General features: G+C 44.2%; 49 non-coding genes across 49 annotated transcripts; all 49 read right to left on the reverse strand.

Moving 5' to 3' along the window:
• Nucleotides 1–258: 258 nt before the first annotated feature.
• trnav-cac (transfer RNA valine (anticodon CAC)) lies at nt 259–331 on the reverse strand. The gene has a single exon. It is a non-coding gene; the product is annotated as a tRNA-Val (tRNA).
• Nucleotides 332–455: 124 nt separating this feature from the next.
• trnav-aac (transfer RNA valine (anticodon AAC)) lies at nt 456–528 on the reverse strand. The gene has a single exon. It is a non-coding gene; the product is annotated as a tRNA-Val (tRNA).
• Nucleotides 529–655: 127 nt separating this feature from the next.
• On the reverse strand, nt 656–728 carry trnav-cac (transfer RNA valine (anticodon CAC)). The gene has a single exon. It is a non-coding gene; the product is annotated as a tRNA-Val (tRNA).
• A 158-nt stretch (nt 729–886) lies between these two features.
• Nucleotides 887–959, reverse strand: trnav-uac (transfer RNA valine (anticodon UAC)). Its single transcript has one exon. It is a non-coding gene; the product is annotated as a tRNA-Val (tRNA).
• Nucleotides 960–1274: 315 nt separating this feature from the next.
• On the reverse strand, nt 1275–1347 carry trnav-cac (transfer RNA valine (anticodon CAC)). The gene has a single exon. It is a non-coding gene; the product is annotated as a tRNA-Val (tRNA).
• Nucleotides 1348–2170: 823 nt separating this feature from the next.
• On the reverse strand, nt 2171–2243 carry trnav-cac (transfer RNA valine (anticodon CAC)). The gene has a single exon. It is a non-coding gene; the product is annotated as a tRNA-Val (tRNA).
• A 331-nt stretch (nt 2244–2574) lies between these two features.
• Nucleotides 2575–2647, reverse strand: trnav-cac (transfer RNA valine (anticodon CAC)). The gene has a single exon. It is a non-coding gene; the product is annotated as a tRNA-Val (tRNA).
• Nucleotides 2648–3143: 496 nt separating this feature from the next.
• Nucleotides 3144–3216, reverse strand: trnav-uac (transfer RNA valine (anticodon UAC)). The gene has a single exon. It is a non-coding gene; the product is annotated as a tRNA-Val (tRNA).
• A 124-nt stretch (nt 3217–3340) lies between these two features.
• On the reverse strand, nt 3341–3413 carry trnav-aac (transfer RNA valine (anticodon AAC)). Its single transcript has one exon. It is a non-coding gene; the product is annotated as a tRNA-Val (tRNA).
• A 127-nt stretch (nt 3414–3540) lies between these two features.
• trnav-cac (transfer RNA valine (anticodon CAC)) lies at nt 3541–3613 on the reverse strand. The gene has a single exon. It is a non-coding gene; the product is annotated as a tRNA-Val (tRNA).
• Nucleotides 3614–3737: 124 nt separating this feature from the next.
• Nucleotides 3738–3810, reverse strand: trnav-uac (transfer RNA valine (anticodon UAC)). The gene has a single exon. It is a non-coding gene; the product is annotated as a tRNA-Val (tRNA).
• A 316-nt stretch (nt 3811–4126) lies between these two features.
• trnav-uac (transfer RNA valine (anticodon UAC)) lies at nt 4127–4199 on the reverse strand. Its single transcript has one exon. It is a non-coding gene; the product is annotated as a tRNA-Val (tRNA).
• Nucleotides 4200–4323: 124 nt separating this feature from the next.
• Nucleotides 4324–4396, reverse strand: trnav-cac (transfer RNA valine (anticodon CAC)). The gene has a single exon. It is a non-coding gene; the product is annotated as a tRNA-Val (tRNA).
• A 334-nt stretch (nt 4397–4730) lies between these two features.
• trnav-cac (transfer RNA valine (anticodon CAC)) lies at nt 4731–4803 on the reverse strand. Its single transcript has one exon. It is a non-coding gene; the product is annotated as a tRNA-Val (tRNA).
• Nucleotides 4804–4927: 124 nt separating this feature from the next.
• On the reverse strand, nt 4928–5000 carry trnav-aac (transfer RNA valine (anticodon AAC)). The gene has a single exon. It is a non-coding gene; the product is annotated as a tRNA-Val (tRNA).
• Nucleotides 5001–5324: 324 nt separating this feature from the next.
• Nucleotides 5325–5397, reverse strand: trnav-uac (transfer RNA valine (anticodon UAC)). Its single transcript has one exon. It is a non-coding gene; the product is annotated as a tRNA-Val (tRNA).
• Nucleotides 5398–5712: 315 nt separating this feature from the next.
• trnav-cac (transfer RNA valine (anticodon CAC)) lies at nt 5713–5785 on the reverse strand. Its single transcript has one exon. It is a non-coding gene; the product is annotated as a tRNA-Val (tRNA).
• A 124-nt stretch (nt 5786–5909) lies between these two features.
• trnav-aac (transfer RNA valine (anticodon AAC)) lies at nt 5910–5982 on the reverse strand. Its single transcript has one exon. It is a non-coding gene; the product is annotated as a tRNA-Val (tRNA).
• A 316-nt stretch (nt 5983–6298) lies between these two features.
• trnav-uac (transfer RNA valine (anticodon UAC)) lies at nt 6299–6371 on the reverse strand. Its single transcript has one exon. It is a non-coding gene; the product is annotated as a tRNA-Val (tRNA).
• Nucleotides 6372–6936: 565 nt separating this feature from the next.
• On the reverse strand, nt 6937–7009 carry trnav-uac (transfer RNA valine (anticodon UAC)). Its single transcript has one exon. It is a non-coding gene; the product is annotated as a tRNA-Val (tRNA).
• A 124-nt stretch (nt 7010–7133) lies between these two features.
• trnav-uac (transfer RNA valine (anticodon UAC)) lies at nt 7134–7207 on the reverse strand. The gene has a single exon. It is a non-coding gene; the product is annotated as a tRNA-Val (tRNA).
• A 310-nt stretch (nt 7208–7517) lies between these two features.
• Nucleotides 7518–7590, reverse strand: trnav-uac (transfer RNA valine (anticodon UAC)). Its single transcript has one exon. It is a non-coding gene; the product is annotated as a tRNA-Val (tRNA).
• A 124-nt stretch (nt 7591–7714) lies between these two features.
• On the reverse strand, nt 7715–7787 carry trnav-aac (transfer RNA valine (anticodon AAC)). Its single transcript has one exon. It is a non-coding gene; the product is annotated as a tRNA-Val (tRNA).
• A 532-nt stretch (nt 7788–8319) lies between these two features.
• Nucleotides 8320–8392, reverse strand: trnav-aac (transfer RNA valine (anticodon AAC)). Its single transcript has one exon. It is a non-coding gene; the product is annotated as a tRNA-Val (tRNA).
• Nucleotides 8393–8519: 127 nt separating this feature from the next.
• Nucleotides 8520–8592, reverse strand: trnav-cac (transfer RNA valine (anticodon CAC)). Its single transcript has one exon. It is a non-coding gene; the product is annotated as a tRNA-Val (tRNA).
• A 124-nt stretch (nt 8593–8716) lies between these two features.
• Nucleotides 8717–8789, reverse strand: trnav-uac (transfer RNA valine (anticodon UAC)). The gene has a single exon. It is a non-coding gene; the product is annotated as a tRNA-Val (tRNA).
• A 316-nt stretch (nt 8790–9105) lies between these two features.
• trnav-uac (transfer RNA valine (anticodon UAC)) lies at nt 9106–9178 on the reverse strand. Its single transcript has one exon. It is a non-coding gene; the product is annotated as a tRNA-Val (tRNA).
• A 124-nt stretch (nt 9179–9302) lies between these two features.
• On the reverse strand, nt 9303–9375 carry trnav-cac (transfer RNA valine (anticodon CAC)). The gene has a single exon. It is a non-coding gene; the product is annotated as a tRNA-Val (tRNA).
• Nucleotides 9376–9709: 334 nt separating this feature from the next.
• Nucleotides 9710–9782, reverse strand: trnav-cac (transfer RNA valine (anticodon CAC)). The gene has a single exon. It is a non-coding gene; the product is annotated as a tRNA-Val (tRNA).
• A 124-nt stretch (nt 9783–9906) lies between these two features.
• trnav-aac (transfer RNA valine (anticodon AAC)) lies at nt 9907–9979 on the reverse strand. The gene has a single exon. It is a non-coding gene; the product is annotated as a tRNA-Val (tRNA).
• A 127-nt stretch (nt 9980–10106) lies between these two features.
• Nucleotides 10107–10179, reverse strand: trnav-cac (transfer RNA valine (anticodon CAC)). The gene has a single exon. It is a non-coding gene; the product is annotated as a tRNA-Val (tRNA).
• A 124-nt stretch (nt 10180–10303) lies between these two features.
• Nucleotides 10304–10376, reverse strand: trnav-uac (transfer RNA valine (anticodon UAC)). The gene has a single exon. It is a non-coding gene; the product is annotated as a tRNA-Val (tRNA).
• Nucleotides 10377–10894: 518 nt separating this feature from the next.
• On the reverse strand, nt 10895–10967 carry trnav-cac (transfer RNA valine (anticodon CAC)). The gene has a single exon. It is a non-coding gene; the product is annotated as a tRNA-Val (tRNA).
• Nucleotides 10968–11091: 124 nt separating this feature from the next.
• Nucleotides 11092–11164, reverse strand: trnav-aac (transfer RNA valine (anticodon AAC)). The gene has a single exon. It is a non-coding gene; the product is annotated as a tRNA-Val (tRNA).
• Nucleotides 11165–11291: 127 nt separating this feature from the next.
• trnav-cac (transfer RNA valine (anticodon CAC)) lies at nt 11292–11364 on the reverse strand. The gene has a single exon. It is a non-coding gene; the product is annotated as a tRNA-Val (tRNA).
• Nucleotides 11365–11488: 124 nt separating this feature from the next.
• Nucleotides 11489–11561, reverse strand: trnav-uac (transfer RNA valine (anticodon UAC)). Its single transcript has one exon. It is a non-coding gene; the product is annotated as a tRNA-Val (tRNA).
• A 318-nt stretch (nt 11562–11879) lies between these two features.
• Nucleotides 11880–11952, reverse strand: trnav-cac (transfer RNA valine (anticodon CAC)). Its single transcript has one exon. It is a non-coding gene; the product is annotated as a tRNA-Val (tRNA).
• Nucleotides 11953–12076: 124 nt separating this feature from the next.
• On the reverse strand, nt 12077–12149 carry trnav-aac (transfer RNA valine (anticodon AAC)). The gene has a single exon. It is a non-coding gene; the product is annotated as a tRNA-Val (tRNA).
• Nucleotides 12150–12277: 128 nt separating this feature from the next.
• On the reverse strand, nt 12278–12350 carry trnav-cac (transfer RNA valine (anticodon CAC)). Its single transcript has one exon. It is a non-coding gene; the product is annotated as a tRNA-Val (tRNA).
• Nucleotides 12351–12929: 579 nt separating this feature from the next.
• On the reverse strand, nt 12930–13002 carry trnav-uac (transfer RNA valine (anticodon UAC)). The gene has a single exon. It is a non-coding gene; the product is annotated as a tRNA-Val (tRNA).
• A 124-nt stretch (nt 13003–13126) lies between these two features.
• On the reverse strand, nt 13127–13199 carry trnav-aac (transfer RNA valine (anticodon AAC)). Its single transcript has one exon. It is a non-coding gene; the product is annotated as a tRNA-Val (tRNA).
• Nucleotides 13200–13533: 334 nt separating this feature from the next.
• On the reverse strand, nt 13534–13606 carry trnav-uac (transfer RNA valine (anticodon UAC)). The gene has a single exon. It is a non-coding gene; the product is annotated as a tRNA-Val (tRNA).
• Nucleotides 13607–13730: 124 nt separating this feature from the next.
• Nucleotides 13731–13803, reverse strand: trnav-aac (transfer RNA valine (anticodon AAC)). Its single transcript has one exon. It is a non-coding gene; the product is annotated as a tRNA-Val (tRNA).
• Nucleotides 13804–14137: 334 nt separating this feature from the next.
• Nucleotides 14138–14210, reverse strand: trnav-cac (transfer RNA valine (anticodon CAC)). Its single transcript has one exon. It is a non-coding gene; the product is annotated as a tRNA-Val (tRNA).
• Nucleotides 14211–14334: 124 nt separating this feature from the next.
• On the reverse strand, nt 14335–14407 carry trnav-aac (transfer RNA valine (anticodon AAC)). Its single transcript has one exon. It is a non-coding gene; the product is annotated as a tRNA-Val (tRNA).
• A 334-nt stretch (nt 14408–14741) lies between these two features.
• trnav-uac (transfer RNA valine (anticodon UAC)) lies at nt 14742–14814 on the reverse strand. Its single transcript has one exon. It is a non-coding gene; the product is annotated as a tRNA-Val (tRNA).
• A 124-nt stretch (nt 14815–14938) lies between these two features.
• On the reverse strand, nt 14939–15011 carry trnav-aac (transfer RNA valine (anticodon AAC)). The gene has a single exon. It is a non-coding gene; the product is annotated as a tRNA-Val (tRNA).
• Nucleotides 15012–15345: 334 nt separating this feature from the next.
• Nucleotides 15346–15418, reverse strand: trnav-cac (transfer RNA valine (anticodon CAC)). Its single transcript has one exon. It is a non-coding gene; the product is annotated as a tRNA-Val (tRNA).
• Nucleotides 15419–15542: 124 nt separating this feature from the next.
• trnav-aac (transfer RNA valine (anticodon AAC)) lies at nt 15543–15615 on the reverse strand. Its single transcript has one exon. It is a non-coding gene; the product is annotated as a tRNA-Val (tRNA).
• Nucleotides 15616–26840: the final 11225 nt, after the last annotated feature.

Genomic DNA, 26840 nt, shown 5'->3' on the forward strand with positions numbered 1-26840 from the left:
CAAAGAAAGCAATAGATCCCTACTTAAGTATTTCTTGAAAAAGCCAACCGTTGTTTCCACCCAGTTTCGAACTGGTGACCTTTCGCGTGTGAGGCGAAAGTCAAAACCATTACGCTACAGAAACTTGTGCAGAGAAGACAGCCAGCAATCTACTGGTGATGGCTTGTTATTTTGTTAACATACATTGCAAACAGATCCTGACCCTGACAAAGAAAGCAATAGATCCCTACTTAAGTAATTCTGGAAAAAGCCAACTGCTGTTTCCACCCAGTTTCGAACTGGGGACCTTTCGCGTGTGAGGCGAACGTGATAACCACTACACTATGGAAACCTGCACAAGGAACAGCCAGCAATCTCCTCGTGATCGCTTGCTGAAGAGCGGATAAAAGAAGAGATAACTAAATCGGTCCTCTGACGTCGCAATTAGTTCATGTTTTCCCACAAAAGAGAAACATTGTTTCTGCTCGGTTTCGAACCGAGGACCTTTCGCGTGTTAGGCGAACGTGATGACCACTACACTACAGAAACTTGTGCAGAGAAGACAGCCAGCAATCTCCTGGTGATCGCTTGTTATTTTGTTAACGTACATTGCAACAGACCCTGACAAAGAAAGCAATAGATCCCTACTTAAGTAATTCTGGAAAAAGCCAACCGTTGTTTCCACCCAGTTTCGAACTGGGGACTTTTCGCGTGTGAGGCGAACGTGATAACCACTACACTATGGAAACCTGCACAAGGAACAGCCAGCAATCTCCTCGTGATCGCTTGCTGAAGAGCGGATAAAAGAAGAGATAACTAAATCGGTCCTCTGACGTCGCAATTAGTTCATGTTTTCCCACAAAACAGAAACATTGTTTCTGCTCGGTTTCGAACCGAGGAGAAACATTGTTTCTGCTCGGTTTCGAACCGAGGACCTTTCGCGTGTAAGGCGAACGTGATGACCACTACACTACAGAAACTTGATGTGACACCACAGTTCTTTTAACACCACTTGGCAGAAGGCCTTTGTAGCGTTAACGAAGAAAGCAACAGATCCCTACTTAAGAAATTTAGGAAAAAGCCAATAGCTGTTTTAGCACAGTTTCGAACAGTGACCTTTCGCGTGTGAGGCGAAAGTCAAAACCATTACGCTACAGAAACTTGTGCAGAGAAGACAGCCAGCAATCTCCTGGTGATCGCTTGTTATTTTGTTAATGTACATTGCAAACAGACCCTGACCCTGACAAAGAAAGCAATAGATCCCTACTTAAGTAATTCTGGAAAAAGCCAACCGTTGTTTCCACCCAGTTTCGAACTGGGGACCTTTCGCGTGTGAGGCGAACGTGATAACCACTACACTATGGAAACCTGCACAAGGAACAGCCAGCAATCTCCTCGTGATCGCTTGCTGAAGAGCGGATAAAAGAAGAGATAACTAAATCCCTCCTCTAACGTCGCAATCAGTTCATGTTTTCCCACAATAGAGAAACATTGTTTCTGCTCGGTTTCGAACCGAGGACCTTTCGCGTGTGAGGCGAAAGTCAAAACCATTACGCTACAGAAACTTGTGCAGAGAAGACAGCCAGCAATCTCCTGGTGATCGCTTGTTATTTTGTTAACATACATTGCAACAGACCCTGACAAAGAAAGCAATAGATCCCTACTTAAAGGTTGTATCAGCGATTTCTAGCCTAAAACATAAAGTGTCAATTTCAGCTGACCTTTCTTCACGATCCGCTCGCTGCCTGCCCCATAAATTGTCTGTGAAAAAAACGCGTCTCTCTGGTCAGCCTAGGGTCCGAGATATGCCAAAAAAACAATCGGCACTACCAACCTTTCCACACATAAACAAACATTGTTCCAACCAATGAGCGTCAGGGGTTTGGTGTTGTGGACTTTCCTACTGGTGCAGGGATATGAGGGAGGCGGAGCGAAAGTCCGCAACACCAAACCCCTGACGCTGATTGGTTGGAACAATGTTTGTTTATGTGTGGAAAGGTTGGTAGTGCCGATTGTTTTTTTGGCATATCTCGGACCCTAGGCTGACCAGAGAGACGCGGTTTTTTCACAGACAATTTATGGGGCAGGCAGCGAGCGGATCGTGATGAAAGGTCAGCTGAAATTGACACTTTGTTTTCAGCCTAGAAATCGCTGATACAACCTTTAAGTAATTCTGGAAAAAGCCAACTGTTGTTTCCACCCAGTTTCGAACTGGGGACCTTTCGCGTGTGAGGCGAACGTGATAACCACTACACTATGGAAACCTGCACAAGGAACAGCCAGCAATCTCCTCGTGATCGCTTGTTATTTTGTTAACGTACATTGCAACAGACCCTGACAAAGAAAGCAATAGATCCCTACTTAAGTAATTCTGGGAAAAGCCAACCGTTGTTTCCACCCAGTTTCGAACTGGGGACCTTTCGCGTGTTAGGCGAACGTGATGACCACTACACTACAGAAACTTGTGCAGAGAAGACAGCCAGCAATCTCCTGGTGATCGCTTGTTATTTTGTTAACGTACATTGCAACAGACCCTGACCCTGACAAAGAAAGCAATAGATCCCTACTTAAGTAATTCTGGAAAAAGCCAACCGTTGTTTCCACCCAGTTTCGAACTGGGGACCTTTCGCGTGTGAGGCGAACGTGATAACCACTACACTATGGAAACCTGCACAAGGAACAGCCAGCAATCTCCTCGTGATCGCTTGCTGAAGAGCGGATAAAAGAAGAGATAACTAAATCCCTCCTCTGACGTCTCAATTAGTTCATTTTTTCCCACAAAACAGAAACATTGTTTCTGCTCGGTTTCGAACCGAGGACCTTTCGCGTGTAAGGCGAACGTGATGACCACTACTTGATGTGACTCTACAGTTCTTTTAACACCTCTTGGCAGAAGGCCTTTGTAGCGTTAACGAAGAAAGCAACAGATCCCTACTTAAGAAATTTAGGAAAAAGCCAATAGCTGTTTTAGCACAGTTTCGAACTGGTGACCTTTCGCGTGTGAGGCGAAAGTCAAAACCATTACGCTACAGAAACTTGTGCAGAGAAGACAGCCAGCAATCTCCTGGTGATCGCTTGTTATTTTGTTAACGTACATTGCAAACAGACCCTGACAAAGAAAGCAATAGATCCCTACTTAAGTAATTCTGGAAAAAGCCATCTGCTGTTTCCACCCAGTTTCGAACTGGGGACCTTTCGCGTGTAAGGCGAACGTGATAACCACTACACTATGGAAACCTGCACAAGGAACAGCCAGCAATCTCCTCGTGATCGCTTGCTGAAGAGCGGATAAAAGAAGAGATAACTAAATCCCTCCTCTGACGTCGCAATCAGTTCATGTTTTCCCACAAAAGAGAAACATTGTTTCTGCTCGGTTTCGAACCGAGGACATTTCGCGTGTTAGGCGAACGTGATGACCACTACACTACAGAAACTTGTGCAGAGAAGACAGCCAGCAATCTCCTGGTGATCGCTTGTTATTTTGTTAACGTACATTGCAACAGACCCTGACAAAGAAAGCAATAGATCCCTACTTAAGTAATTCTGGAAAAAGCCAACCGTTGTTTCCACCCAGTTTCGAACTGGGGACCTTTCGCGTGTGAGGCGAACGTGATAACCACTACACTATGGAAACCTGCACAAGGAACAGCCAGCAATCTCCTCGTGATCGCTTGCTGAAGAGCGGATAAAAGAAGAGATAACTAAATCGGTCCTCTGACGTCGCAATTAGTTCATGTTTTCCCACAAAACAGAAACATTGTTTCTGCTCGGTTTCGAACCGAGGACCTTTCACGTGTAAGGCGAACGTGATGACCACTACACTACAGAAACTTGATGTGACTCCACAGTTCTTTTAACACCTCTTGGCAGAAGGCCTTTGTAGCGTTAACAAAGAAAGCAACAGATCCCTACTTAAGAAATTTAGGAAAAATCCAATAGCTGTTTTAGCACAGTTTCGAACTGGTGACCTTTCGCGTGTGAGGCGAAAGTCAAAACCATTACGCTACAGAAACTTGTGCAGAGAAGACAGCCAGCATTCTCCTGGTGATCGCTTGTTATTTTGTTAACGTACATTGCAAACAGACCCTGACCCTGACAAAGAAAGCAATAGATCCCTACTTAAGTAATTCTGGAAAAAGCCATCTGCTGTTTCCACCCAGTTTCGAACTGGGGACCTTTCGCGTGTAAGGCGAACGTGATAACCACTACACTATGGAAACCTGCACAAGGAACAGCCAGCAATCTCCTCGTGATCGCTTGCTGAAGAGCGGATAAAAGAAGAGATAACTAAATCCCTCCTCTGACGTCGCAATCAGTTCATGTTTTCCCACAAAAGAGAAACATTGTTTCTGCTCGGTTTCGAACCGAGGACCTTTCGCGTGTGAGGCGAACGTGATGACCACTACACTACAGAAACTTGTGCAGAGAAGACAGCCAGCAATCTCCTGGTGATCGCTTGTTATTTTCTTAACGTACATTGCAACAGACCCTGACAAAGAAAGCAATAGATCCCTACTTAAGTATTTCTTGAAAAAGCCAACCGTTGTTTCCACCCAGTTTCGAACTGGTGACCTTTCGCGTGTGAGGCGAAAGTCAAAACCATTACGCTACAGAAACTTGTGCAGAGAAGACAGCCAGCAATCTACTGGTGATGGCTTGTTATTTTGTTAACATACATTGCAAACAGATCCTGACCCTGACAAAGAAAGCAATAGATCCCTACTTAAGTAATTCTGGAAAAAGCCAACTGCTGTTTCCACCCAGTTTCGAACTGGGGACCTTTCGCGTGTGAGGCGAACGTGATAACCACTACACTATGGAAACCTGCACAAGGAACAGCCAGCAATCTCCTCGTGATCGCTTGCTGAAGAGCGGATAAAAGAAGAGATAACTAAATCGGTCCTCTGACGTCTCAATTAGTTCATGTTTTCCCACAAAAGAGAAACATTGTTTCTGCTCGGTTTCGAACCGAGGACCTTTCGCGTGTTAGGCGAACGTGATGACCACTACACTACAGAAACTTGTGCAGAGAAGACAGCCAGCAATCTCCTGGTGATCGCTTGTTATTTTGTTAACGTACATTGCAACAGACCCTGACAAAGAAAGCAATAGATCCCTACTTAAGTAATTCTGGAAAAAGCCAACCGTTGTTTCCACCCAGTTTCGAACTGGTGACCTTTCGCGTGTGAGGCGAACGTGATAACCACTACACTATGGAAACCTGCACAAGGAACAGCCAGCAATCTCCTCGTGATCGCTTGCTGAAGAGCGGATAAAAGAAGAGATAACTAAATCGGTCCTCTGACGTCGCAATTAGTTCATGTTTTCCCACAAAACAGAAACATTGTTTCTGCTCGGTTTCGAACCGAGGACCTTTCGCGTGTAAGGCGAACGTGATGACCACTACACTACAGAAACTTGATGTGACACCACAGTTCTTTTAACACCACTTGGCAGAAGGCCTTTGTAGCATTAACGAAGAAAGCAACAGATCCCTACTTAAGAAATTTAGGAAAAAGCCAATAGCTGTTTTAGCACAGTTTCGAACAGTGACCTTTCGCGTGTGAGGCGAAAGTCAAAACCATTACGCTACAGAAACTTGTGCAGAGAAGACAGCCAGCAATCTCCTGGTGATCGCTTGTTATTTTGTTAATGTACATTGCAAACAGACCCTGACCCTGACAAAGAAAGCAATAGATCCCTACTTAAGTAATTCTGGAAAAAGCCAACCGCTGTTTCCACCCAGTTTCGAACTGGGGACCTTTCGCGTGTGAGGCGAACGTGATAACCACTACACTATGGAAACCTGCACAAGGAACAGCCAGCAATCTCCTCGTGATCGCTTGCTGAAGAGCGGATAAAAGAAGAGATAACTAAATCCCTCCTCTGACGTCGCAATCAGTTCATGTTTTCCCACAATAGAGAAACATTGTTTCCGCTCGGTTTCGAACCGAGGACCTTTCGCGTGTTAGGCGAACGTGATGACCACTACACTACAGAAACTTGATGTGACTCCACAGTTCTTTTAACACCTCTTGGCAGAAGGCCTTTGTAGCGTTAACGAAGAAAGCAAAAGATCCCTACTTAAGAAATTTAGGAAAAAGCCAATAGCTGTTTTAGCACAGTTTCGAACTGGTGACCTTTCGCGTGTGAGGCGAAAGTCAAAACCATTACGCTACAGAAACTTGTGCAGAGAAGACAGCCAGCAATCTACTGGTGATCGCTTGTTATTTTGTTAATGTACATTGCAAACAGACCCTGACCCTGACAAAGAAAGCAATAGATCCCTACTTAAGTAATTCTGGAGAAAGCCAACTGCTGTTTCCACCCAGTTTCGAACTGGGGACCTTTCGCGTGTAAGGCGAACGTGATAACCACTACACTATGGAAACCTGCACAAGGAACAGCCAGCAATCTCCTCGTGATCGCTTGCTGAAGAGCAGATAAATACTTAAGAAATTTAGGAAAAAGCCAATAGCTGTTTTAGCACAGTTTCGAACTGGTGACCTTTCGCGTGTGAGGCGAAAGTCAAAACCATTACGCTACAGAAACTTGTGCAGAGAAGACAGCCAGCAATCTCTTGGTGATCGCTTGTTATTTTGTTAACGTACATTGCAACAGACCCTGACAAAGAAAGCAATAGATCCCTACTTAAGTAATTCTGGAAAAAGCCAACTGTTGTTTCCACCCAGTTTCGAACTGGGGACCTTTCGCGTGTAAGGCGTGTGATGTGATGTGACTCCACAGTTCTTTTAACACCTCTTGGCAGAAGGCCTTTGTAGCGTTAACGAAGAAAGCAACAGATCCCTACTTAAGAAATTTAGGAAAAAGCCAATAGCTGTTTTAGCACAGTTTCGAACTGGTGACCTTGTTATTTTGTTAACGTACATTGCAAACAGACCCTGACAAAGAAAGCAATAGATCCCTACTTAAGTAATTCTGGAAAAAGCCAACTGCTGTTTCCACCCAGTTTCGAACTGGGGACCTTTCGCGTGTAAGGCGAACGTGATAACCACTACACTATGGAAACCTGCATAAGGAACAGCCAGCAATCTCCTCGTGATCGCTTGCTGAAGAGCGGATAAAAGAAGAGATAACTAAATCCCTCCTCTGACGTCTCAATTAGTTCATTTTTTCCCACAAAACAGAAACATTGTTTCTGCTCGGTTTTCGAACCGAGGACCTTTCGCGTGTAAGGCGAACGTGATGACCACTACACTACAGAAACTTGATGTGACTCCACAGTTCTTTTAACACCTCTTGGCAGAAGGCCTTTGTAGCGTTAACGAAGAAAGCAACAGATCCCTACTTAAGAAATTTAGGAAAAAGCCAATAGCTGTTTTAGCACAGTTTCGAACTGGTGACCTTTCGCGTGTGAGGCGAAAGTCAAAACCATTACGCTACAGAAACTTGTGCAGAGAAGACAGCCAGCAATCTCCTGGTGATCGCTTGTTATTTTGTTAACGTACATTGCAAACAGACCCTGACAAAGAAAGCAATAGATCCCTACTTAAGTAATTCTGGAAAAAGCCATCTGCTGTTTCCACCCAGTTTCGAACTGGGGACCTTTCGCGTGTAAGGCGAACGTGATAACCACTACACTATGGAAACCTGCACAAGGAACAGCCAGCAATCTCCTCGTGATCGCTTGCTGAAGAGCGGATAAAAGAAGAGATAACTAAATCCCTCCTCTGACGTCGCAATCAGTTCATGTTTTCCCACAAAAGAGAAACATTGTTTCTGCTCGGTTTCGAACCGAGGACATTTCGCGTGTTAGGCGAACGTGATGACCACTACACTACAGAAACTTGTGCAGAGAAGACAGCCAGCAATCTCCTGGTGACCGCTTGTTATTTTGTTAACGTACATTGCAACAGACCCTGACAAAGAAAGCAATAGATCCCTACTTAAGTAATTCTGGAAAAAGCCAACCGTTGTTTCCACCCAGTTTCGAACTGGTGACCTTTCGCGTGTGAGGCGAAAGTCAAAACCATTACGCTACAGAAACTTGTGCAGAGAAGACAGCCAGCAATCTACTGGTGATGGCTTGTTATTTTGTTAACATACATTGCAAACAGATCCTGACCCTGACAAAGAAAGCAATAGATCCCTACTTAAGTAATTCTGGAAAAAGCCAACTGCTGTTTCCACCCAGTTTCGAACTGGGGACCTTTCGCGTGTGAGGTCGAACGTGATAACCACTACACTATGGAAACCTGCACAAGGAACAGCCAGCAATCTCCTCGTGATCGCTTGCTGAAGAGCGGATAAAAGAAGAGATAACTAAATCGGTCCTCTGACGTCGCAATTAGTTCATGTTTTCCCACAAAAGAGAAACATTGTTTCTGCTCGGTTTCGAACCGAGGACCTTTCGCGTGTTAGGCGAACGTGATGACCACTACACTACAGAAACTTGTGCAGAGAAGACAGCCAGCAATCTCCTGGTGATCGCTTGTTATTTTGTTAACGTACATTGCAACAGACCCTGACAAAGAAAGCAATAGATCCCTACTTAAGTAATTCTGGAAAAAGCCAACCGTTGTTTCCACCCAGTTTCGAACTGGGGACCTTTCGCGTGTGAGGCGAACGTGATAACCACTACACTATGGAAACCTGCACAAGGAACAGCCAGCAATCTCCTCGTGATCGCTTGCTGAAGAGCGGATAAAAGAAGAGATAACTAAATCGGTCCTCTGACGTCGCAATTAGTTCATGTTTTCCCACAAAACAGAAACATTGTTTCTGCTCGGTTTCGAACCGAGGACCTTTCGCGTGTAAGGCGAACGTGATGACCACTACACTACAGAAACTTGATGTGACACCACAGTTCTTTTAACACCACTTGGCAGAAGGCCTTTGTAGCGTTAACGAAGAAAGCAACAGATCCCTACTTAAGAAATTTAGGAAAAATCCAATAGCTGTTTTAGCACAGTTTCGAACTGGTGACCTTTCGCGTGTGAGGCGAAAGTCAAAACCATTACGCTACAGAAACTTGTGCAGAGAAGACAGCCAGCATTCTCCTGGTGATCGCTTGTTATTTTGTTAACGTACATTGCAAACAGACCCTGACCCTGACAAAGAAAGCAATAGATCCCTACTTAAGTAATTCTGGAAAAAGCCATCTGCTGTTTCCACCCAGTTTCGAACTGGGGACCTTTCGCGTGTAAGGCGAACGTGATAACCACTACACTATGGAAACCTGCACAAGGAACAGCCAGCAATCTCCTCGTGATCGCTTGCTGAAGAGCGGATAAAAGAAGAGATAACTAAATCCCTCCTCTGACGTCGCAATCAGTTCATGTTTTCCCACAAAAGAGAAACATTGTTTCTGCTCGGTTTCGAACCGAGGACCTTTCGCGTGTGAGGCGAACGTGATGACCACTACACTACAGAAACTTGTGCAGAGAAGACAGCCAGCAATCTCCTGGTGATCGCTTGTTATTTTCTTAACGTACATTGCAACAGACCCTGACAAAGAAAGCAATAGATCCCTACTTAAGTATTTCTTGAAAAAGCCAACCGTTGTTTCCACCCAGTTTCGAACTGGTGACCTTTCGCGTGTGAGGCGAAAGTCAAAACCATTACGCTACAGAAACTTGTGCAGAGAAGACAGCCAGCAATCTACTGGTGATGGCTTGTTATTTTGTTAACATACATTGCAAACAGATCCTGACCCTGACAAAGAAAGCAATAGATCCCTACTTAAGTAATTCTGGAAAAAGCCAACTGCTGTTTCCACCCAGTTTCGAACTGGGGACCTTTCGCGTGTGAGGCGAACGTGATAACCACTACACTATGGAAACCTGCACAAGGAACAGCCAGCAATCTCCTCGTGATCGCTTGCTGAAGAGCGGATAAAAGAAGAGATAACTAAATCGGTCCTCTGACGTCGCAATTAGTTCATGTTTTCCCACAAAAGAGAAACATTGTTTCTGCTCGGTTTCGAACCGAGGACCTTTCGCGTGTTAGGCGAACGTGATGACCACTACACTACAGAAACTTGTGCAGAGAAGACAGCCAGCAATCTCCTGGTGATCGCTTGTTATTTTGTTAACGTACATTGCAACAGACCCTGACAAAGAAAGCAATAGATCCCTACTTAAGTAATTCTGGAAAAAGCCAACCGTTGTTTCCACCCAGTTTCGAACTGGGGACCTTTCGCGTGTGAGGCGAACGTGATAACCACTACACTATGGAAACCTGCACAAGGAACAGCCAGCAATCTCCTCGTGATCGCTTGCTGAAGAGCGGATAAAAGAAGAGATAACTAAATCGGTCCTCTGACGTCGCAATTAGTTCATGTTTTCCCACAAAACAGAAACATTGTTTCTGCTCGGTTTCGAACCGAGGACCTTTCGCGTGTAAGGCGAACGTGATGACCACTACACTACAGAAACTTGATGTGACTTCACAGTGTTCTTTTAACACCTCTTGGCAGAAGGCCTTTGTAGCGTTAACGAAGAAAGCAACAGATCCCTACTTAAGAAATTTAGGAAAAAGCCAATAGCTGTTTTAGCACAGTTTCGAACTGGTGACCTTTCGCGTGTGAGGCGAAAGTCAAAACCATTACGCTACAGAAACTTGTGCAGAGAAGACAGCCAGCATTCTCCTGGTGATCGCTTGTTATTTTGTTAACGTACATTGCAACAGACCCTGACAAAGAAAGCAATAGATCCCTACTTAAGTAATTCTGGAAAAAGCCAACCGTTGTTTCCACCCAGTTTCGAACTGGTGACCTTTCGCGTGTGAGGCGAAAGTCAAAACCATTACGCTACAGAAACTTGTGCAGAGAAGACAGCCAGCAATCTACTGGTGATGGCTTGTTATTTTGTTAACATACATTGCAAACAGATCCTGACCCTGACAAAGAAAGCAATAGATCCCTACTTAAGTAATTCTGGAAAAAGCCAACTGCTGTTTCCACCCAGTTTCGAACTGGGGACCTTTCGCGTGTGAGGCGAACGTGATAACCACTACACTATGGAAACCTGCACAAGGAACAGCCAGCAATCTCCTCGTGATCGCTTGCTGAAGAGCGGATAAAAGAAGAGATAACTAAATCGGTCCTCTGACGTCGCAATTAGTTCATGTTTTCCCACAAAAGAGAAACATTGTTTCTGCTCGGTTTCGAACCGAGGACCTTTCGCGTGTTAGGCGAACGTGATGACCACTACACTACAGAAACTTGTGCAGAGAAGACAGCCAGCAATCTCCTGGTGATCGCTTGTTATTTTGTTAACGTACATTGCAACAGACCCTGACAAAGAAAGCAATAGATCCCTACTTAAGTAATTCTGGAAAAAGCCAACCGTTGTTTCCACCCAGTTTCGAACTGGGGACCTTTCGCGTGTGAGGCGAACGTGATAACCACTACACTATGGAAACCTGCACAAGGAACAGCCAGCAATCTCCTCGTGATCGCTTGCTGAAGAGCGGATAAAAGAAGAGATAACTAAATCGGTCCTCTGACGTCGCAATTAGTTCATGTTTTCCCACAAAACAGAAACATTGTTTCTGCTCGGTTTCGAACCGAGGACCTTTCGCGTGTAAGGCGAACGTGATGACCACTACACTACAGAAACTTGATGTGACTTCACAGTGTTCTTTTAACACCTCTTGGCAGAAGGCCTTTGTAGCGTTAACGAAGAAAGCAACAGATCCCTACTTAAGAAATTTAGGAAAAAGCCAATAGCTGTTTTAGCACAGTTTCGAACTGGTGACCTTTCGCGTGTGAGGCGAAAGTCAAAACCATTACGCTACAGAAACTTGTGCAGAGAAGACAGCCAGCATTCTCCTGGTGAGCGCTTGTTATTTTGTTAACGTACATTGCAAACAGATCCTGACCCTGACAAAGAAAGCAATAGATCCCTACTTAAGTAATTCTGGAAAAAGCCAACTGCTGTTTCCACCCAGTTTCGAACTGGGGACCTTTCGCGTGTGAGGCGAACGTGATAACCACTACACTATGGAAACCTGCACAAGGAACAGCCAGCAATCTCCTCGTGATCGCTTGCTGAAGAGCGGATAAAAGAAGAGATAACTAAATCCCTCCTCTGACGTCGCAATCAGTTCATGTTTTCCCACAATAGAGAAACATTGTTTCTGCTCGGTTTCGAACCGAGGACCTTTCGCGTGTTAGGCGAACGTGATGACCACTACACTACAGAAACTTGTGCAGACAAGACAGCCAGCAATCTCCTGGTGATCGCTTGTTATTTTGTTAACGTACATTGCAAACAGACCCTGACAAAGAAAGCAATAGATCCCTACTTAAGTAATTCTGGAAAAAGCCAACCGTTGTTTCCACCCAGTTTCGAACTGGGGACCTTTCGCGTGTGAGGCGAACGTGATAACCACTACACTATGGAAACCTGCACAAGGAACAGCCAGCAATCTCCTCGTGATCGCTTGCTGAAGAGCGGATAAAAGAAGAGATAACTAAATCGGTCCTCTGACGTCGCAATTAGTTCATGTTTTCCCACAAAACAGAAACATTGTTTCTGCTCGGTTTCGAACCGAGGACCTTTCGCGTGTAAGAAAGCAATAGATCCGTACTTAAGTAATTCTGGAAAAAGCCATCTGCTGTTTCCACCCAGTTTCGAACTGGGGACCTTTCGCGTGTAAGGCGTGTGATGTGATGTGACTCCACAGTTCTTTTAACACCTCTTGGCAGAAGGCCTTTGTAGCGTTAACGAAGAAAGCAACAGATCCCTACTTAAGAAATTTAGGAAAAAGCCAATAGCTGTTTTAGCACAGTTTCGAACTGGTGACCTTTCGCGTGTGAGGCGAAAGTCAAAACCATTACGCTACAGAAACTTGTGCAGAGAAGACAGCCAGCAATCTCCTGGTGATCGCTTGTTATTTTGTTAACGTACATTGCAAACAGACCCTGACCCTGACAAAGAAAGCAATAGATCCCTACTTAAGTAATTCTGGAAAAAGCCATCTGCTGTTTCCACCCAGTTTCGAACTGGGGACCTTTCGCGTGTAAGGCGAACATGATAACCACTACACTATGGAAACCTGCACAAGGGACAGCCAGCAATCTCCTCGTGATCACTTGCTGAAGAGCGGATAAAAGAAGAGATAACTAAATCCCTCCTCTGACGTCGCAATCAGTTCATGTTTTCCCACAAAAGAGAAACATTGTTTCTGCTCGGTTTCGAACCGAGGACCTTTCGCGTGTTAGGCGAACGTGATGACCACTACACTACAGAAACTTGTGCAGAGAAGACAGCCAGCAATCTCCTGGTGATCGCTTGTTATTTTGTTAACGTACATTGCAACAGACCCTGACAAAGAAAGCAATAGATCCCTACTTAAGTAATTCTGGAAAAAGCCAACCGTTGTTTCCACCCAGTTTCGAACTGGTGACCTTTCGCGTGTGAGGCGAAAGTCAAAACCATTACGCTACAGAAACTTGTGCAGAGAAGACAGCCAGCAATCTCCTGGTGATCGCTTGTTATTTTGTTAACGTACATTGCAAACAGACCCTGACCCTGACAAAGAAAGCAATAGATCCCTACTTAAGTAATTCTGGAAAAAGCCATCTGCTGTTTCCACCCAGTTTCGAACTGGGGACCTTTCGCGTGTAAGGCGAACATGATAACCACTACACTATGGAAACCTGCACAAGGGACAGCCAGCAATCTCCTCGTGATCACTTGCTGAAGAGCGGATAAAAGAAGAGATAACTAAATCCCTCCTCTGACGTCGCAATCAGTTCATGTTTTCCCACAAAAGAGAAACATTGTTTCTGCTCGGTTTCGAACCGAGGACCTTTCGCGTGTTAGGCGAACGTGATGACCACTACACTACAGAAACTTGTGCAGAGAAGACAGCCAGCAATCTCCTGGTGATCGCTTGTTATTTTGTTAACGTACATTGCAACAGACCCTGACAAAGAAAGCAATAGATCCCTACTTAAGTAATTCTGGAAAAAGCCAACCGTTGTTTCCACCCAGTTTCGAACTGGTGACCTTTCGCGTGTGAGGCGAAAGTCAAAACCATTACGCTACAGAAACTTGTGCAGAGAAGACAGCCAGCAATCTACTGGTGATGGCTTGTTATTTTGTTAACATACATTGCAAACAGATCCTGACCCTGACAAAGAAAGCAATAGATCCCTACTTAAGTAATTCTGGAAAAAGCCAACTGCTGTTTCCACCCAGTTTCGAACTGGGGACCTTTCGCGTGTGAGGCGAACGTGATAACCACTACACTATGGAAACCTGCACAAGGAACAGCCAGCAATCTCCTCGTGATCACTTGCTGAAGAGCGGATAAAAGAAGAGATAACTAAATCCCTCCTCTGACGTCGCAATCAGTTCATGTTTTCCCACAAAAGAGAAACATTGTTTCTGCTCGGTTTCGAACCGAGGACCTTTCGCGTGTTAGGCGAACGTGATGACCACTACACTACAGAAACTTGTGCAGAGAAGACAGCCAGCAATCTCCTGGTGATCGCTTGTTATTTTGTTAACGTACATTGCAACAGACCCTGACAAAGAAAGCAATAGATCCCTACTTAAGTAATTCTGGAAAAAGCCAACCGTTGTTTCCACCCAGTTTCGAACTGGTGACCTTTCGCGTGTGAGGCGAAAGTCAAAACCATTACGCTACAGAAACTTGTGCAGAGAAGACAGCCAGCAATCTCCTGGTGATCGCTTGTTATTTTGTTAACGTACATTGCAAACAGACCCTGACCCTGACAAAGAAAGCAATAGATCCCTACTTAAGTAATTCTGGAAAAAGCCATCTGCTGTTTCCACCCAGTTTCGAACTGGGGACCTTTCGCGTGTAAGGCGAACATGATAACCACTACACTATGGAAACCTGCACAAGGGACAGCCAGCAATCTCCTCGTGATCACTTGCTGAAGAGCGGATAAAAGAAGAGATAACTAAATCCCTCCTCTGACGTCGCAATCAGTTCATGTTTTCCCACAAAAGAGAAACATTGTTTCTGCTCGGTTTCGAACCGAGGACCTTTCGCGTGTTAGGCGAACGTGATGACCACTACACTACAGAAACTTGTGCAGAGAAGACAGCCAGCAATCTCCTGGTGATCGCTTGTTATTTTGTTAACGTACATTGCAACAGACCCTGACAAAGAAAGCAATAGATCCCTACTTAAGTAATTCTGGAAAAAGCCAACCGTTGTTTCCACCCAGTTTCGAACTGGTGACCTTTCGCGTGTGAGGCGAAAGTCAAAACCATTACGCTACAGAAACTTGTGCAGAGAAGACAGCCAGCAATCTACTGGTGATGGCTTGTTATTTTGTTAACATACATTGCAAACAGATCCTGACCCTGACAAAGAAAGCAATAGATCCCTACTTAAGTAATTCTGGAAAAAGCCAACTGCTGTTTCCACCCAGTTTCGAACTGGGGACCTTTCGCGTGTGAGGCGAACGTGATAACCACTACACTATGGAAACCTGCACAAGGAACAGCCAGCAATCTCCTCGTGATCGCTTGCTGAAGAGCGGATAAAAGAAGAGATAACTAAATCGGTCCTCTGACGTCGCAATTAGTTCATGTTTTCCCACAAAAGAGAAACATTGTTTCTGCTCGGTTTCGAACCGAGGACCTTTCGCGTGTTAGGCGAACGTGATGACCACTACACTACAGAAACTTGTGCAGAGAAGACAGCCAGCAATCTCCTGGTGATCGCTTGTTATTTTGTTAACGTACATTGCAACAGACCCTGACAAAGAAAGCAATAGATCCCTACTTAAGTAATTCTGGAAAAAGCCAGAAGGGCGTGCTCATGTGACGTGACTGATGCCAAACTCGTGCACATGACAGATGGACGTGGCTGTGTATCAAAGGTAAAAAATGATATAAATACTGTTCAGTTTCTCGCAAAAACTGATCGTTTCGTGTCTTAAGACATCAATGTATCGTCACGAGCCGCAGAGTGTAATATAGCTGTTTCAGCACAGTATCGAACTGGTGACCCTTCGCGTGTGAGGCGAACGTCAAAGCCATTACGCTACAGAAACTTGTGCAGAGAAAACAGCCAGCAATCTCCTGGTGATCGCTTGTTATTTTGTTAACGTACATTGCAACAGACCCTGACCCTGACAAAGAAAGCAATAGATCCCTACTTAAGTAATTCTGGAAAAAGCCAGAAGGACGTGCTCATGTGACGTGACTGATGCCAAACTCGTGCTCATGACAGATGGACGTGGCTGTGTATCAAAGGTAAAAAATGATATAAATACTGTTCAGTTTCTCGCAAAAACTGATCGTTTCGTGGCTTAAGACATCAATGTATCGTCACGAGCCGCAGAGTGTAATTTGGATTTGTCTGTGCATGTTTTTGTTTACTTTTAAAGGTTTGGTGCCCATTCACGTCTATGATAAGGCTGGCAGACTGCACCGGTTTTCATTAAAAATCTTCGTTTGTGTTTTTCTGAGGAAAACAAGTCACCTACATCTTGGATGCATTGGGGGTAAGCAGATAAACATCAAATTTTCATTTTTGGGTGAACTATCCCTTTAAGCAAGACATTTAGCTCTTTTTTGCAGCGGGGGTGTGTTGAGGGGCGTGGTAATGGACATGGATAATGGTTAGGGGCGCTGGCCCAAAAAAGGTTGAGAACCACTGCGTTTCATGCTACTGCTGCCTGCTGGCGTGATGCCGAGAATAAATGCTTGCAGCCAGGCAGAAGTTTGTTAATTTCTTATCTAAATTTAATTAATTAATTAATTTATTTATTTTTAATCATTTTATTTGTGTTACACATGAGGTGGACTTGACTGTACTCGGGACATTTTCCAAGTCCAAAGAGTCCAAGTTCGAGTCCAAATTCACCCAAGTCCGTAACAAGAATCTGAGTCAAAGTTCGAGTACCCCAACGTTTTTTCCAGGAGCAAACATGCCACATCGAGATAAAAACATCTCAACTTCTCAGAATGCATGAACCAACCAATCACCTTTATCCTTTCCCTTAATAACATTGAAAGCACAGCGAAGTTGGAGAAACAGGAATAAACATTTTTAAATAAATTTAATCACAGAGCTACTGCAAGCGATTTTTAATTCATGGTTGCTTAGCAACGGCAGACACCACTGGAGTGCAAACTACAGAGCATTTCTGGAAATAAAGACTAAGCGGTGCGCCTGGCGTTTTCCACATGTTTTAGGCGCGACATGTGAGCGACCCCTTAGAAATCTTATAATAGGCCATGGTTGCATCTTCCAGGAGGACTATGATCCAAAACAAACATCAAAATCAATATAAAAATGTGTCACTGAGGACAGAATGAAGCTTCTACCATGGCCGTCCCAGTTCCTGAACCCTGTAGAAACTGAAGAGAAGAAGCACCAACAAAGAGATTCTGGAGAATCGAGAGAGATTCTGTTTGAAGGAATGGTCTTTGATCTCTGGTCAGGTGTTCTCCAAACTCATTAGACATTGTTGGAGAAAACTCAGAGTGTTTATCTTGGGAAAATGACGTTGCTATAATATGGTGCCAATAATAGTGGCCAACGTGAACTAGAGAAAAACATTTATTTCATAATGAGATTTACTTCAATGACAGGTTAGATTTTTGTGAATTTTTTGAATGATCAAAATTATAAATTATGCAGATTTATTTTCACATCCATTTTGCTCATATTTACCAAGGGTGTCAATATTAGTGGGGGGCACTGTAGAAGTGCTATCCTCACGTCTTTGAAATTATACTTTAATTTATTTAGATGTTATTTACAATGTAGGTGAAGTAAACAAATATGTAGGCTACATCTATATAAAGCAAACAAACATCAACACAATTATCCATTGTAGTTTTCGCTGTTTTTTTGACTAGCTTTCCTGTATTTGACGTACTCGAAAAGTACTCGACAACCGGCTGAAGGAAGCGAGGATCCTGAGATTTCACTAGAAAAACATCATGCAGTGTGAGAGCCCATTATCTGACTCAGTTCAGTTTACGGAGCTCTCAAATAACAAGCTGCTGATCTGGAACAAGGTGTTAAATAAGGGACACGTGGAAATGTGTGTCCTATTTTCACTATATCTTCTACAGAGATTGCATCGGAGAAAAGGCAAGGCACGTGTCAGTTGTTTATATTAATATATTTAATTAAAGTCTTTATATAGCAATTCAACAGCTACCACAAAAACTCTCTCAGGAGGATTACTATGCTTCTGCAGTGATTGTAGCATTAAAAGTATTATATTTCTGTGTTTATTGGTTGTTTTTTTTAGTCAATTTCCATGTGTACCCCATACCTCAGCTCCAAATACCTTGCACACTTCTACAGAACCACCTCCTAGAAATGTGCCGTCTGTAAGGGCAGCTGTAGTTTCAGTACGTCATTTTGTACATTCAGTGCTCTTTGTTTTTGCAGAGCAGACATGAATGTGAGAAACACAGGCTGATAATGTGACTGGTGACTCACAGAAGTTTGGTTGTCTATACTGCACAGCTCTCCTAAGTGCACCAAAAAACTTGAGAAGACATATCAGAGATGCACACAACTTTGATGCTACACCTATGATATGTGCAGATGCCATAAACATAAAATAATCCACCAATCATTGACTGTGAGTTAGAATTTAAGTTGAGTCCAATTCGAGTCCGAGTCCAACTAAACACTACTGTTTGTCAGATTCTTATCCTTGTTTTAACCTTTACAGCTAGAATAAGGCAATGACAATTTAAATCTAACAAAACTAAACCTCTATTGCATATTGGCATTTGGATTTTTGATTTGACACCGTCTCATAATTACTGTCCTGCTCAGAAAACGTAAAGTCATGTAACAGAAGTTATAGCTTATGTATTGTGGCCTATTTCTGAGAGAAACAGCTTTTAGAATCTGAAAATTCTCCCTTTACCCTCAGCTCACAATCATGAGTTTTATATCCCACACTTCTGTATTTTTCCCCTCAGAATTGACAAACTCACTACTTTTGAGTTAAATAGACTTTTTATAAAGTTATAAAGTCTGAAATACAACATATAAACAAAAATCTGAACTGTGAGATATAACAGGCAAATGTAATAATAGGTTTACGCTGCTGTCACTTTAAGACCGGACGCACAGATCATACACTGCAAAAAATGCTTTTCTTACTTAGATTTTTTGTCTTGTTTCCAGCCAAAATATCTAAAAAATTTTGAATCAGTGAGTACAAATTATTGTCTTGTTTTTTGTAAAAACAAGTCATAGTTAAGTGAGTTTTTGCTTAAAACAAGCAAAACAATCTGCCAATGGAGTAAAATCTTATTTCAAGCATACAACTAGATTATTTTTCTTACCCCATTGGCAGATTATTTTGGATCCGGCCTGTTCTACCTGCTCTCGGCTCGGCTCCTTCTTGGGTATTCTTGCCTCATGTCCATGGAAGAGGTGTGGTTTCAACGAATCTTCTTCCACTGTGTCAGGTATCGCAGCAAATGTATGAATCGGTTCGGGTTAAAATGGCATTGGTAAACTCAAGATCGGTAACAAATAAGACTTTTGTATTGAATGATTTCTTCACCTTGCAATGTCTGGATTTTTTGTTCTTAACTGAGACTTGGATTAACGTTGGAGATTTAAACCTTTAACTGCCCCACCAAGAAAAAGGCAATGGAAAAAAAATTTGTTTGCATTTTTTATCTCTTTATGTCACTAATAACCACACTCAATGTTTTTTTTTTTTTTTTCAATAAATCCCATCATTTTTTAAATATTGACCTCTACCAAACGGTCGATATGTCACTTCATGGTAATAGTACTGGGATTCATACTTAGACTATGGAAATCTGAAAATATGAACTATAACACCAATTTATGTCAAATTATATTCAAAAAAATATTTTTGTATATTGAATCTTCTTTATTTATTGAAGTATGCCATCAAATATTTCAGGTTTTCATTTTATCACGGAAATTATGTTTCCAGCGATATCGTATACTATTTGAACTGAACTGACGATGATACCACTGAATTCATTGATGAAATGCCTTTAATTGAAAATTTATTATCTTCAATTATACGTTACTTACACACTATCGTTCTGTTTAAATACTGTGCAGTTTCTTTGACACAATCTGTATTGTTACAAGCGCTATATAAATAAAGGTGACTTGACTTGACTTTTCTTGTTTTTAATAATAAACAAAAAAAACCTCAAATAACTAAAAGTTACAAAACATAATACATTACATTCTTTCTGCATAAAAAAGTAATAATAATAATAAAATAAAAAACAGCAAAAGATAATAATATAATGGCATTTTAGGCTTTTATGTTTTAAGAAACACGCCGGCAAGTGTGGCAGTGCAACAGAATTTTTATTTCTAGATAAATTAACATTTCTTTGTAAACCAGCAATGTTGTGTAGTGTAAACCAACATTAGAAACAATCCTTCAAACAATATAAAAAACATCTAGGTTACGAAGGTAGCCCTCGTTCCTTGAAGATGAAGCAGATGAAGACTAAACGTAACCTTCCCAACGCCCTGGGGGCCAGTAAAGGGGGCTCCGCAAGGATGCCAGATGTACTGAAGCATGGGTTTGGGGGGGGGGGGCGGAGCACATAAGATCTTCACATGTGGAAATAAGAATAATTCAATATATCCATAAAGGCTTTTAGGGATACACGAGGGAAACAGCGGTCTCCTCCGCTAGAATAAATAAAAAATAAGCCACAACCTGCAGGGCGAAGGAGACCCAGGGAGGATCACAGTCAGGGACTACTCCGCATCTAGCCCTGACTGCGGGGCACGGAGGACCCAGGGTTCACCGGAGGGAACATTCTGGGAAATGGCGCATGGATCCACGTGGGAATGGCGCAGCAAGCCGACACCAGCCATCCTCCCGTTCACCTGAAGTCTTAAGTTAAGACACGGGAGGATACGGCCTCTACATGAAGGTATTAAAACTTAGCGAAGGTATTAGGTGTCGCCCAGCCCGCAGCTCTACAGATGTCTGCTAGTGAGGCGCCATGAGCCAACAGGATGAGGCATGAACACCTAAGGGGCATGGCTCCCCTATGGGCCAACCTCTGTTTGGAGACAGCATTCGCTTTCTGCTGACCTCCGAAGCAGACAAAGAGCTGCTCGGTGCGTCTGAAGTGCTGAGTACGGTCTACGTAAATACGCAGAGCACGAACAGGGCAGAGCAGCGCAGAAGCTGGGTCTGCCTCCTCTGGGGGCAGAGCTTGCAGGTTCACCACCTGATCGCGGAAGGGCGTGGTGGGGACCTTGGGCACATAACCGGGCCGGGGATCTCAAGATGACGTGAGAATCTCCGGGCCCGAACTCAAGGCACATTTCGTTGCCAGAGAACGCTTGTAGGTCCCCTACCCTCTTGATGGAGGCCAGAGCAGTCAGGAACGCTGTCATAAGAGACAGAAATTTCAGCTCAACTGACGCAAGTGGCTCGAATGGGGCTTCCCGTAGGCCATGGAGGGTATGAGGTGTGATTTGGGAGGATTAAGTCTCCTGGCACCTCTAAGGAACCTCACCACTGCATCGTGATATGTTGCAATAGCAGCAACGTACACTTTGAGAGTCGAAGGGGAAAGCCTGCGTTCCAACTTCTCTTGCAGGAAGGAAAGCACTACTGCAATCGTGCATCTCTGTGGGTCTTCACCTCGAGAGGAGCACCAGTCAACGAACAGACCCCACCTCAGAGCATAAGCCTGCCTCGTAGAGGGGGCTCGGGACTGAGTGATGGTGTCTGTCACGGCCTGGGAAAGGCCGGCGAGGTCTGACGCGTCCCGTCCAGGAGCCAGACATGCAGGTTCCACAGGTCGGGGCGCAGGTATCAAATTTTGCCCAACCCCTGAGAAAGAAGGTCTTTCCTCAAGGGGATCTTCCAGGGAGGGGCTGCCGCGAGGGAAATGAGTTCTGGGAACCAGGTCCGGGTGGGCCAATATGGCGCAACCAGCAAGACCTTCTCCTCATCCTCCCTGATCTTGCACAGAGTCTGTGCAAGGAGGCTCACTGGGGGAAAGGCGTACTTGGGCCCCAGAGGCCAGCTGTGTGCCAGTGTGTCCCTGCCGAGGGGAGCCTTGCTGAGGGAGTAAAACAACTGGCAATGGGAGGATTCGGGGGAGGCAAACAGATCTATCTGGGCCTCGCTGAAATGGCTCCAAAATAGTTGAACCGTCTCGGGGTGGAGTCGCCATTCTCCAGGGAGGGTGGACTGCCGTGAGAGATGATCCGCTGCACGGTTGAGTTCCACTGGAATGTGAACGGCACGTAGCGATTTCAGCCACGTTTGACTCCAGAGGAGCAGACGGTGGACGACTTGTGAAATGCGAGATGAGCGAAGGCCGACCCTGGTGATTTATATATGCCACGGTCACAGTGCTGTCGGTGCGAACAAGCACGTGCTTCTGACGCAGCGTCAGCCTACGTAGGGACTGATTCAGAGCCCTGAGATCCAGGATGGGTCTTAACCCACCGCTCTTTTTGGGCACGATGAAGTAAGGACTGTAGAACCCTGACTTCATCTCGGCTGGAGGGACTGGCTCGATTGCGTCCTTTGCCAGTAGGGCAGGACAGCGGCATGCGTGTCCAAACGGACAGTAGTGAAATGGACACCTCTGTACCTGGGAGGAAGCCTGGTGAACTGAATTGCATAGCCGAGCCGAGGCCCCTGAGGTGAGGAAATTTGCTCTTTCTGTGAAAATGTGATATTAGAAAACACAGAAGCTCCTGGCCCTCCACCGGGAGTGGGGGAGAAGATGTCACTGTCCCCCGAAGAGCAATCTCCACCACCTCTGGGTTGCCTGCATCAGGGACATTTCGCAGATTTCTTGTGAGAAGTTTTGGCTGGTCACTGAGAGGCTGGCGGCGGGGGTAGGAGCTGGAGTTGTTTTAGTAGCCGCAGGGGGGCGCTCTCGGCGACGGGCAGGCGGAGGCGGGGCCACCGGTGGCGGGATGGTAGCTTCGCGGCGGGGCAGGATATGTTTGATGGCCTCTGTCTGCTTCTGGACTGCCATGAATTGCTGGGCAAAATCCTCGACAGTGTCGCCGAATAGGCCGCTCTGGGAGATGGGAGCGTCGAGAAAGCGACCTTTTTTGGCGTCTGCCATCTAAACTAGATCAAGCCATAAGTGTCACTCCTGGACCACGGCTGTGGACATCACCTGACCAAGAGACCGCGCTGTGACCTTCGTCGCCCGAAGGGCAAAGTTGGTGGCGGCACGGAGTTGCTGCATCATGTCTTGATCAGGACCACCCTCGTGCAGCTGTTTCAGCGCTTGGTAGACCTGTAAGGTGGCCATGGCATGAAGGGCGGAGGCAGCCTGTCCAGCAGCACGATACACGCGGCCTGTGAGATAAATGCACCGCGATAGCGCTCTCGACCTGGGGAACCGACTCATATTCCCGGGCTGCCCCACCATCGAGGGTGGCGAGGGAGGAGGAGCTGGGGCGAAGGCGAGATGAAAAAGGCGCCTGCCAAGTTTTAATCAGCTCCTCATGCACCTCCGGAAAGAATGGAACGGGGGGAGGGCGCGGTGGAACCGCAGACGCCCCCCTCAGGAACCAGTCGCCAAGCCACCTCCAGCCCGATCCCCCTGGCGGCTCGGAGGACCATAGCCAATAGTTCAGCGTCCATGTCAGACGGGGCAGCAACCACAGGGGGGTGCTGGCCAGCCGAGATGTCCGCTTCACCATCAGACTCACCCTCACCCTCACCCTCACGCAGCGACAGACATCTCTTCCTCTGGTGGAGCGCCAGAGGATATGTTCGGCCTGGATTCCGGGGAAGCATACTGCTCCGGCCACTCGACGGGACCACGCCGAGGTGCAGACGGCCACTGAGCTTTGGGAGCCGGCGGCACGTTCTGCACAGTAACCCGTAAGTCCCCCCGGTGCCTCGCCACAGCGGCCGAAAAGCATTGACGGCTTAAGACGTCTCGCAAAAGAACGGCGGTTCTTGAGTGTGATCATGGTCATGCGTTCGCAGTGAACGCAAGAACCATCCGTGAACGCTGCCTCAGCATGCTGCCTAGGGAGGAACCGCGGCACTTCTGTGCACTCAGGGGGGCTCGCTCGCTGGAGCGCAGGAGGCTTCTTGATGGCCGTGAAAACGGCCGCCCGCAGGATACCGCTGACAGCTGCCAAAACACTCTTTTAGTTGGAATCAACTCTTTCAGATGGCAGCACGTCAGCGGAGAAGAGCTTATTTCGGAGCTTATTACTTAGAGCGGAGAAGTTAAATTTCAATCAGAGATTGGAAGGCTCGAGCAGAACGGCTCTGAAGCAAATATCGGACTGACTGGCTACATGCCGCCATCTTATATACCTGTATGTACGGGACGTGGCTTGGCATGCAAATGCCACTCGCCAATTTTCATTTGGCCTTTTGAATAAGGCTCAGAGACAATTGGACTCGAAAGCGATTCCCATGTAACGTCGTAGTGAATCCACTGAAGGGGAACTAGTGATTGTAAAACTTTTCAGCAATATCTCTTGACAGTGAGAGTGCGCATTCTTTTACCATAGAAACTGTTTTAAAAAAACAAAACAAAACAAACAAACAAAACAACAAACAAATAAATAACAATCTTAAAATTGTAATGTTAATACACCAGTATTTGTCATTTAAGAAGTATCGGCAACTGATCATTATGTTTCTCAAACATTAATTCTATGATTTCATTATATTTACTTAAAAAATATCTAAAAGTGGCAAAAAAAAGACATACTTAAGAAATGATCTAAGTATATTCATGAGGAAATAACAATAGCTGTGTCATATTCATAACTATGAATGATCAGAAGTTTATATTCGTCAGCAAATAGTCCATTCTGACTGCAGAAATGGATGATTTGAAAACATTAGCTTAGCATTTCTACCTTAACCATAAAGTGACAAATCAACCGTTTGGTTGAGCACATTTTTGAAAAATTATTGAAAACATACTGAAGTTTTTTTTTGCAACAAGCAACATAATTTTATAAAGTTAGGGCTCCTACAGTGTAATATGTCAAAAAAAAAAAAAAATGCTTAGCTTGCAAAAATTTCACCAAAAACAGTTCACATGGCAGGAGTGATTTCTTTGATTCTGACATCCATGAGAGAAGAAGTGTTGTCCCAAGTACTACTGATTGGCATAATGACATCTAGTGGAATTTTTTTGGCATAACGTAGCTCAACCAGATGGTAGAGATGGCTCAATCAGCTTAAGTTAAGTTAGGTACTCCTCTTAATAAAATGTGCTCAACCATTTGGTCGAGAAGGCAGTTACAGAGCTGGTACCTACGAACTGTGATTTTTTTAAGAACACTTCGTACTACTGGTTGTGGTGGAGGTTTGGCATCAGTTTTTAAGAAGAAATTTTGCTGTCGCAGCATTAAGACTGATACTTTTTCAAGTTTTGAAGTACAGTTGATGCAAATTGATTCACGAAATCCAGTGTTGTTTGTGTTGGTATATAGACCACCTAAAGTAAATAAGAACTTTGTTTCTGAGTTCACTGGATTTTTAGGAGAAATTATGTTGAAGTTCGACAGATTTGTGATACTGGGGGATTTTAATATTCACATTTGTTGTCCCTAAAATGGACTGGTGAGAGAGTTTTTAAATCTTATTGATTCGTTTAATCTTGTTCAGTCTGTGACAGGCCCGACTCATAAATTAGGACATACTTTGGATCTTATTTTATAGTATGGTTTAACTGTTTGAGCCTGGGTTTTCTGATCATAAAGCTGTTGTTTTTAATATTTCTCGTTCATGCTCTGTAGGGAAACCATGTGTGTCTACTCGCAGGTGTCTTCCTTTGAATTCTGAAACTACAAATGATTTCTGTACCATGTATGAGGCTACCTTTTCAAACTCGTATCATGACTGTTCTCCTTCGGATTTGTGTGCAGGTGAGTTATTGTCTTTGTTTACTCCTGTATGTTCAAATATTTTATATATAATGCTCTATACTCTATTGCCCCTCTGAAGACTAGATGTCTGAAACCAAAATCAGAACCTTGGTTAAATGATTCCACTCGTGCTGCTCGCCGGTTGTGTAGACGTGCTGAGCGAAAGTGGAAGAAAGATAAACTCCAAGTTTCTTATGAGATTTTTAAGAACCGGTTGTTAAATTATTAGAAAACGGTCAAAATGGCAAGGATCAATTATTTTTCTGGTCTTATTGAAAAGAATTGTGGTAATTCTAGATTTTTATTATCTATACTGAATGCTGTTATTAATCCGTCTGTTTCTGGCTTGGGTTCTGATGTTTCAATACAAACCTGTGAAAACTTTCGTTTATATTTTTCGGATAAGATTTCCGATATTAGATCTTCGATTCAGCCATCTGATCATAACCTTTTAGTTCCTCTGGTGACATGCCCTGCTGTCTTTCACCATTTTGAGCCTGTTTCCGTTACGTCCTTGACAGAGGTTGTTAAACACCTGAGGCCTTCCGCTAGTCCTCAAGATATTATTCCGGCTCGCTTTTTGAAACAGGTTTTTAATGTTGTGGGTCATAGTATTGTGATCTTAATTAATTGTTGTCTGGCTACTGGTTCCATGCCAGCTTTGAGACCTTTTTCTTTTCTTTTTTTTTTTTGTTTGTTCCTTTGTGATGTAGAACAGAGCCAACGTAACATAGATAAATTGGATTACACTAAACAACACAATGCCTTGTATGAAGGAACCATATAGAATAGAATACTGAAAATGAGCTCAATAACGAAAGTCCTCAAAATAGCCTTTCACAAGCCAAAAAGTTGACAACTAATCTACATAACTGTTAGTAAACACAAATGTTATTACATGACTTTTAATGAGAGAAACCCTTTGTTTTGTAACATCCCAAATTCTCCTCAAGACATGTGGAGTAGCTCTGCTGCTCTCTTCTCAATTTCTAGTCTAGGTCCACCAACTCCCTTCTCTT

Source organism: Garra rufa, chromosome 8, assembly GCF_049309525.1.
Source record: "Garra rufa chromosome 8, GarRuf1.0, whole genome shotgun sequence".
NCBI lineage: Eukaryota > Metazoa > Chordata > Actinopteri > Cypriniformes > Cyprinidae > Garra > Garra rufa.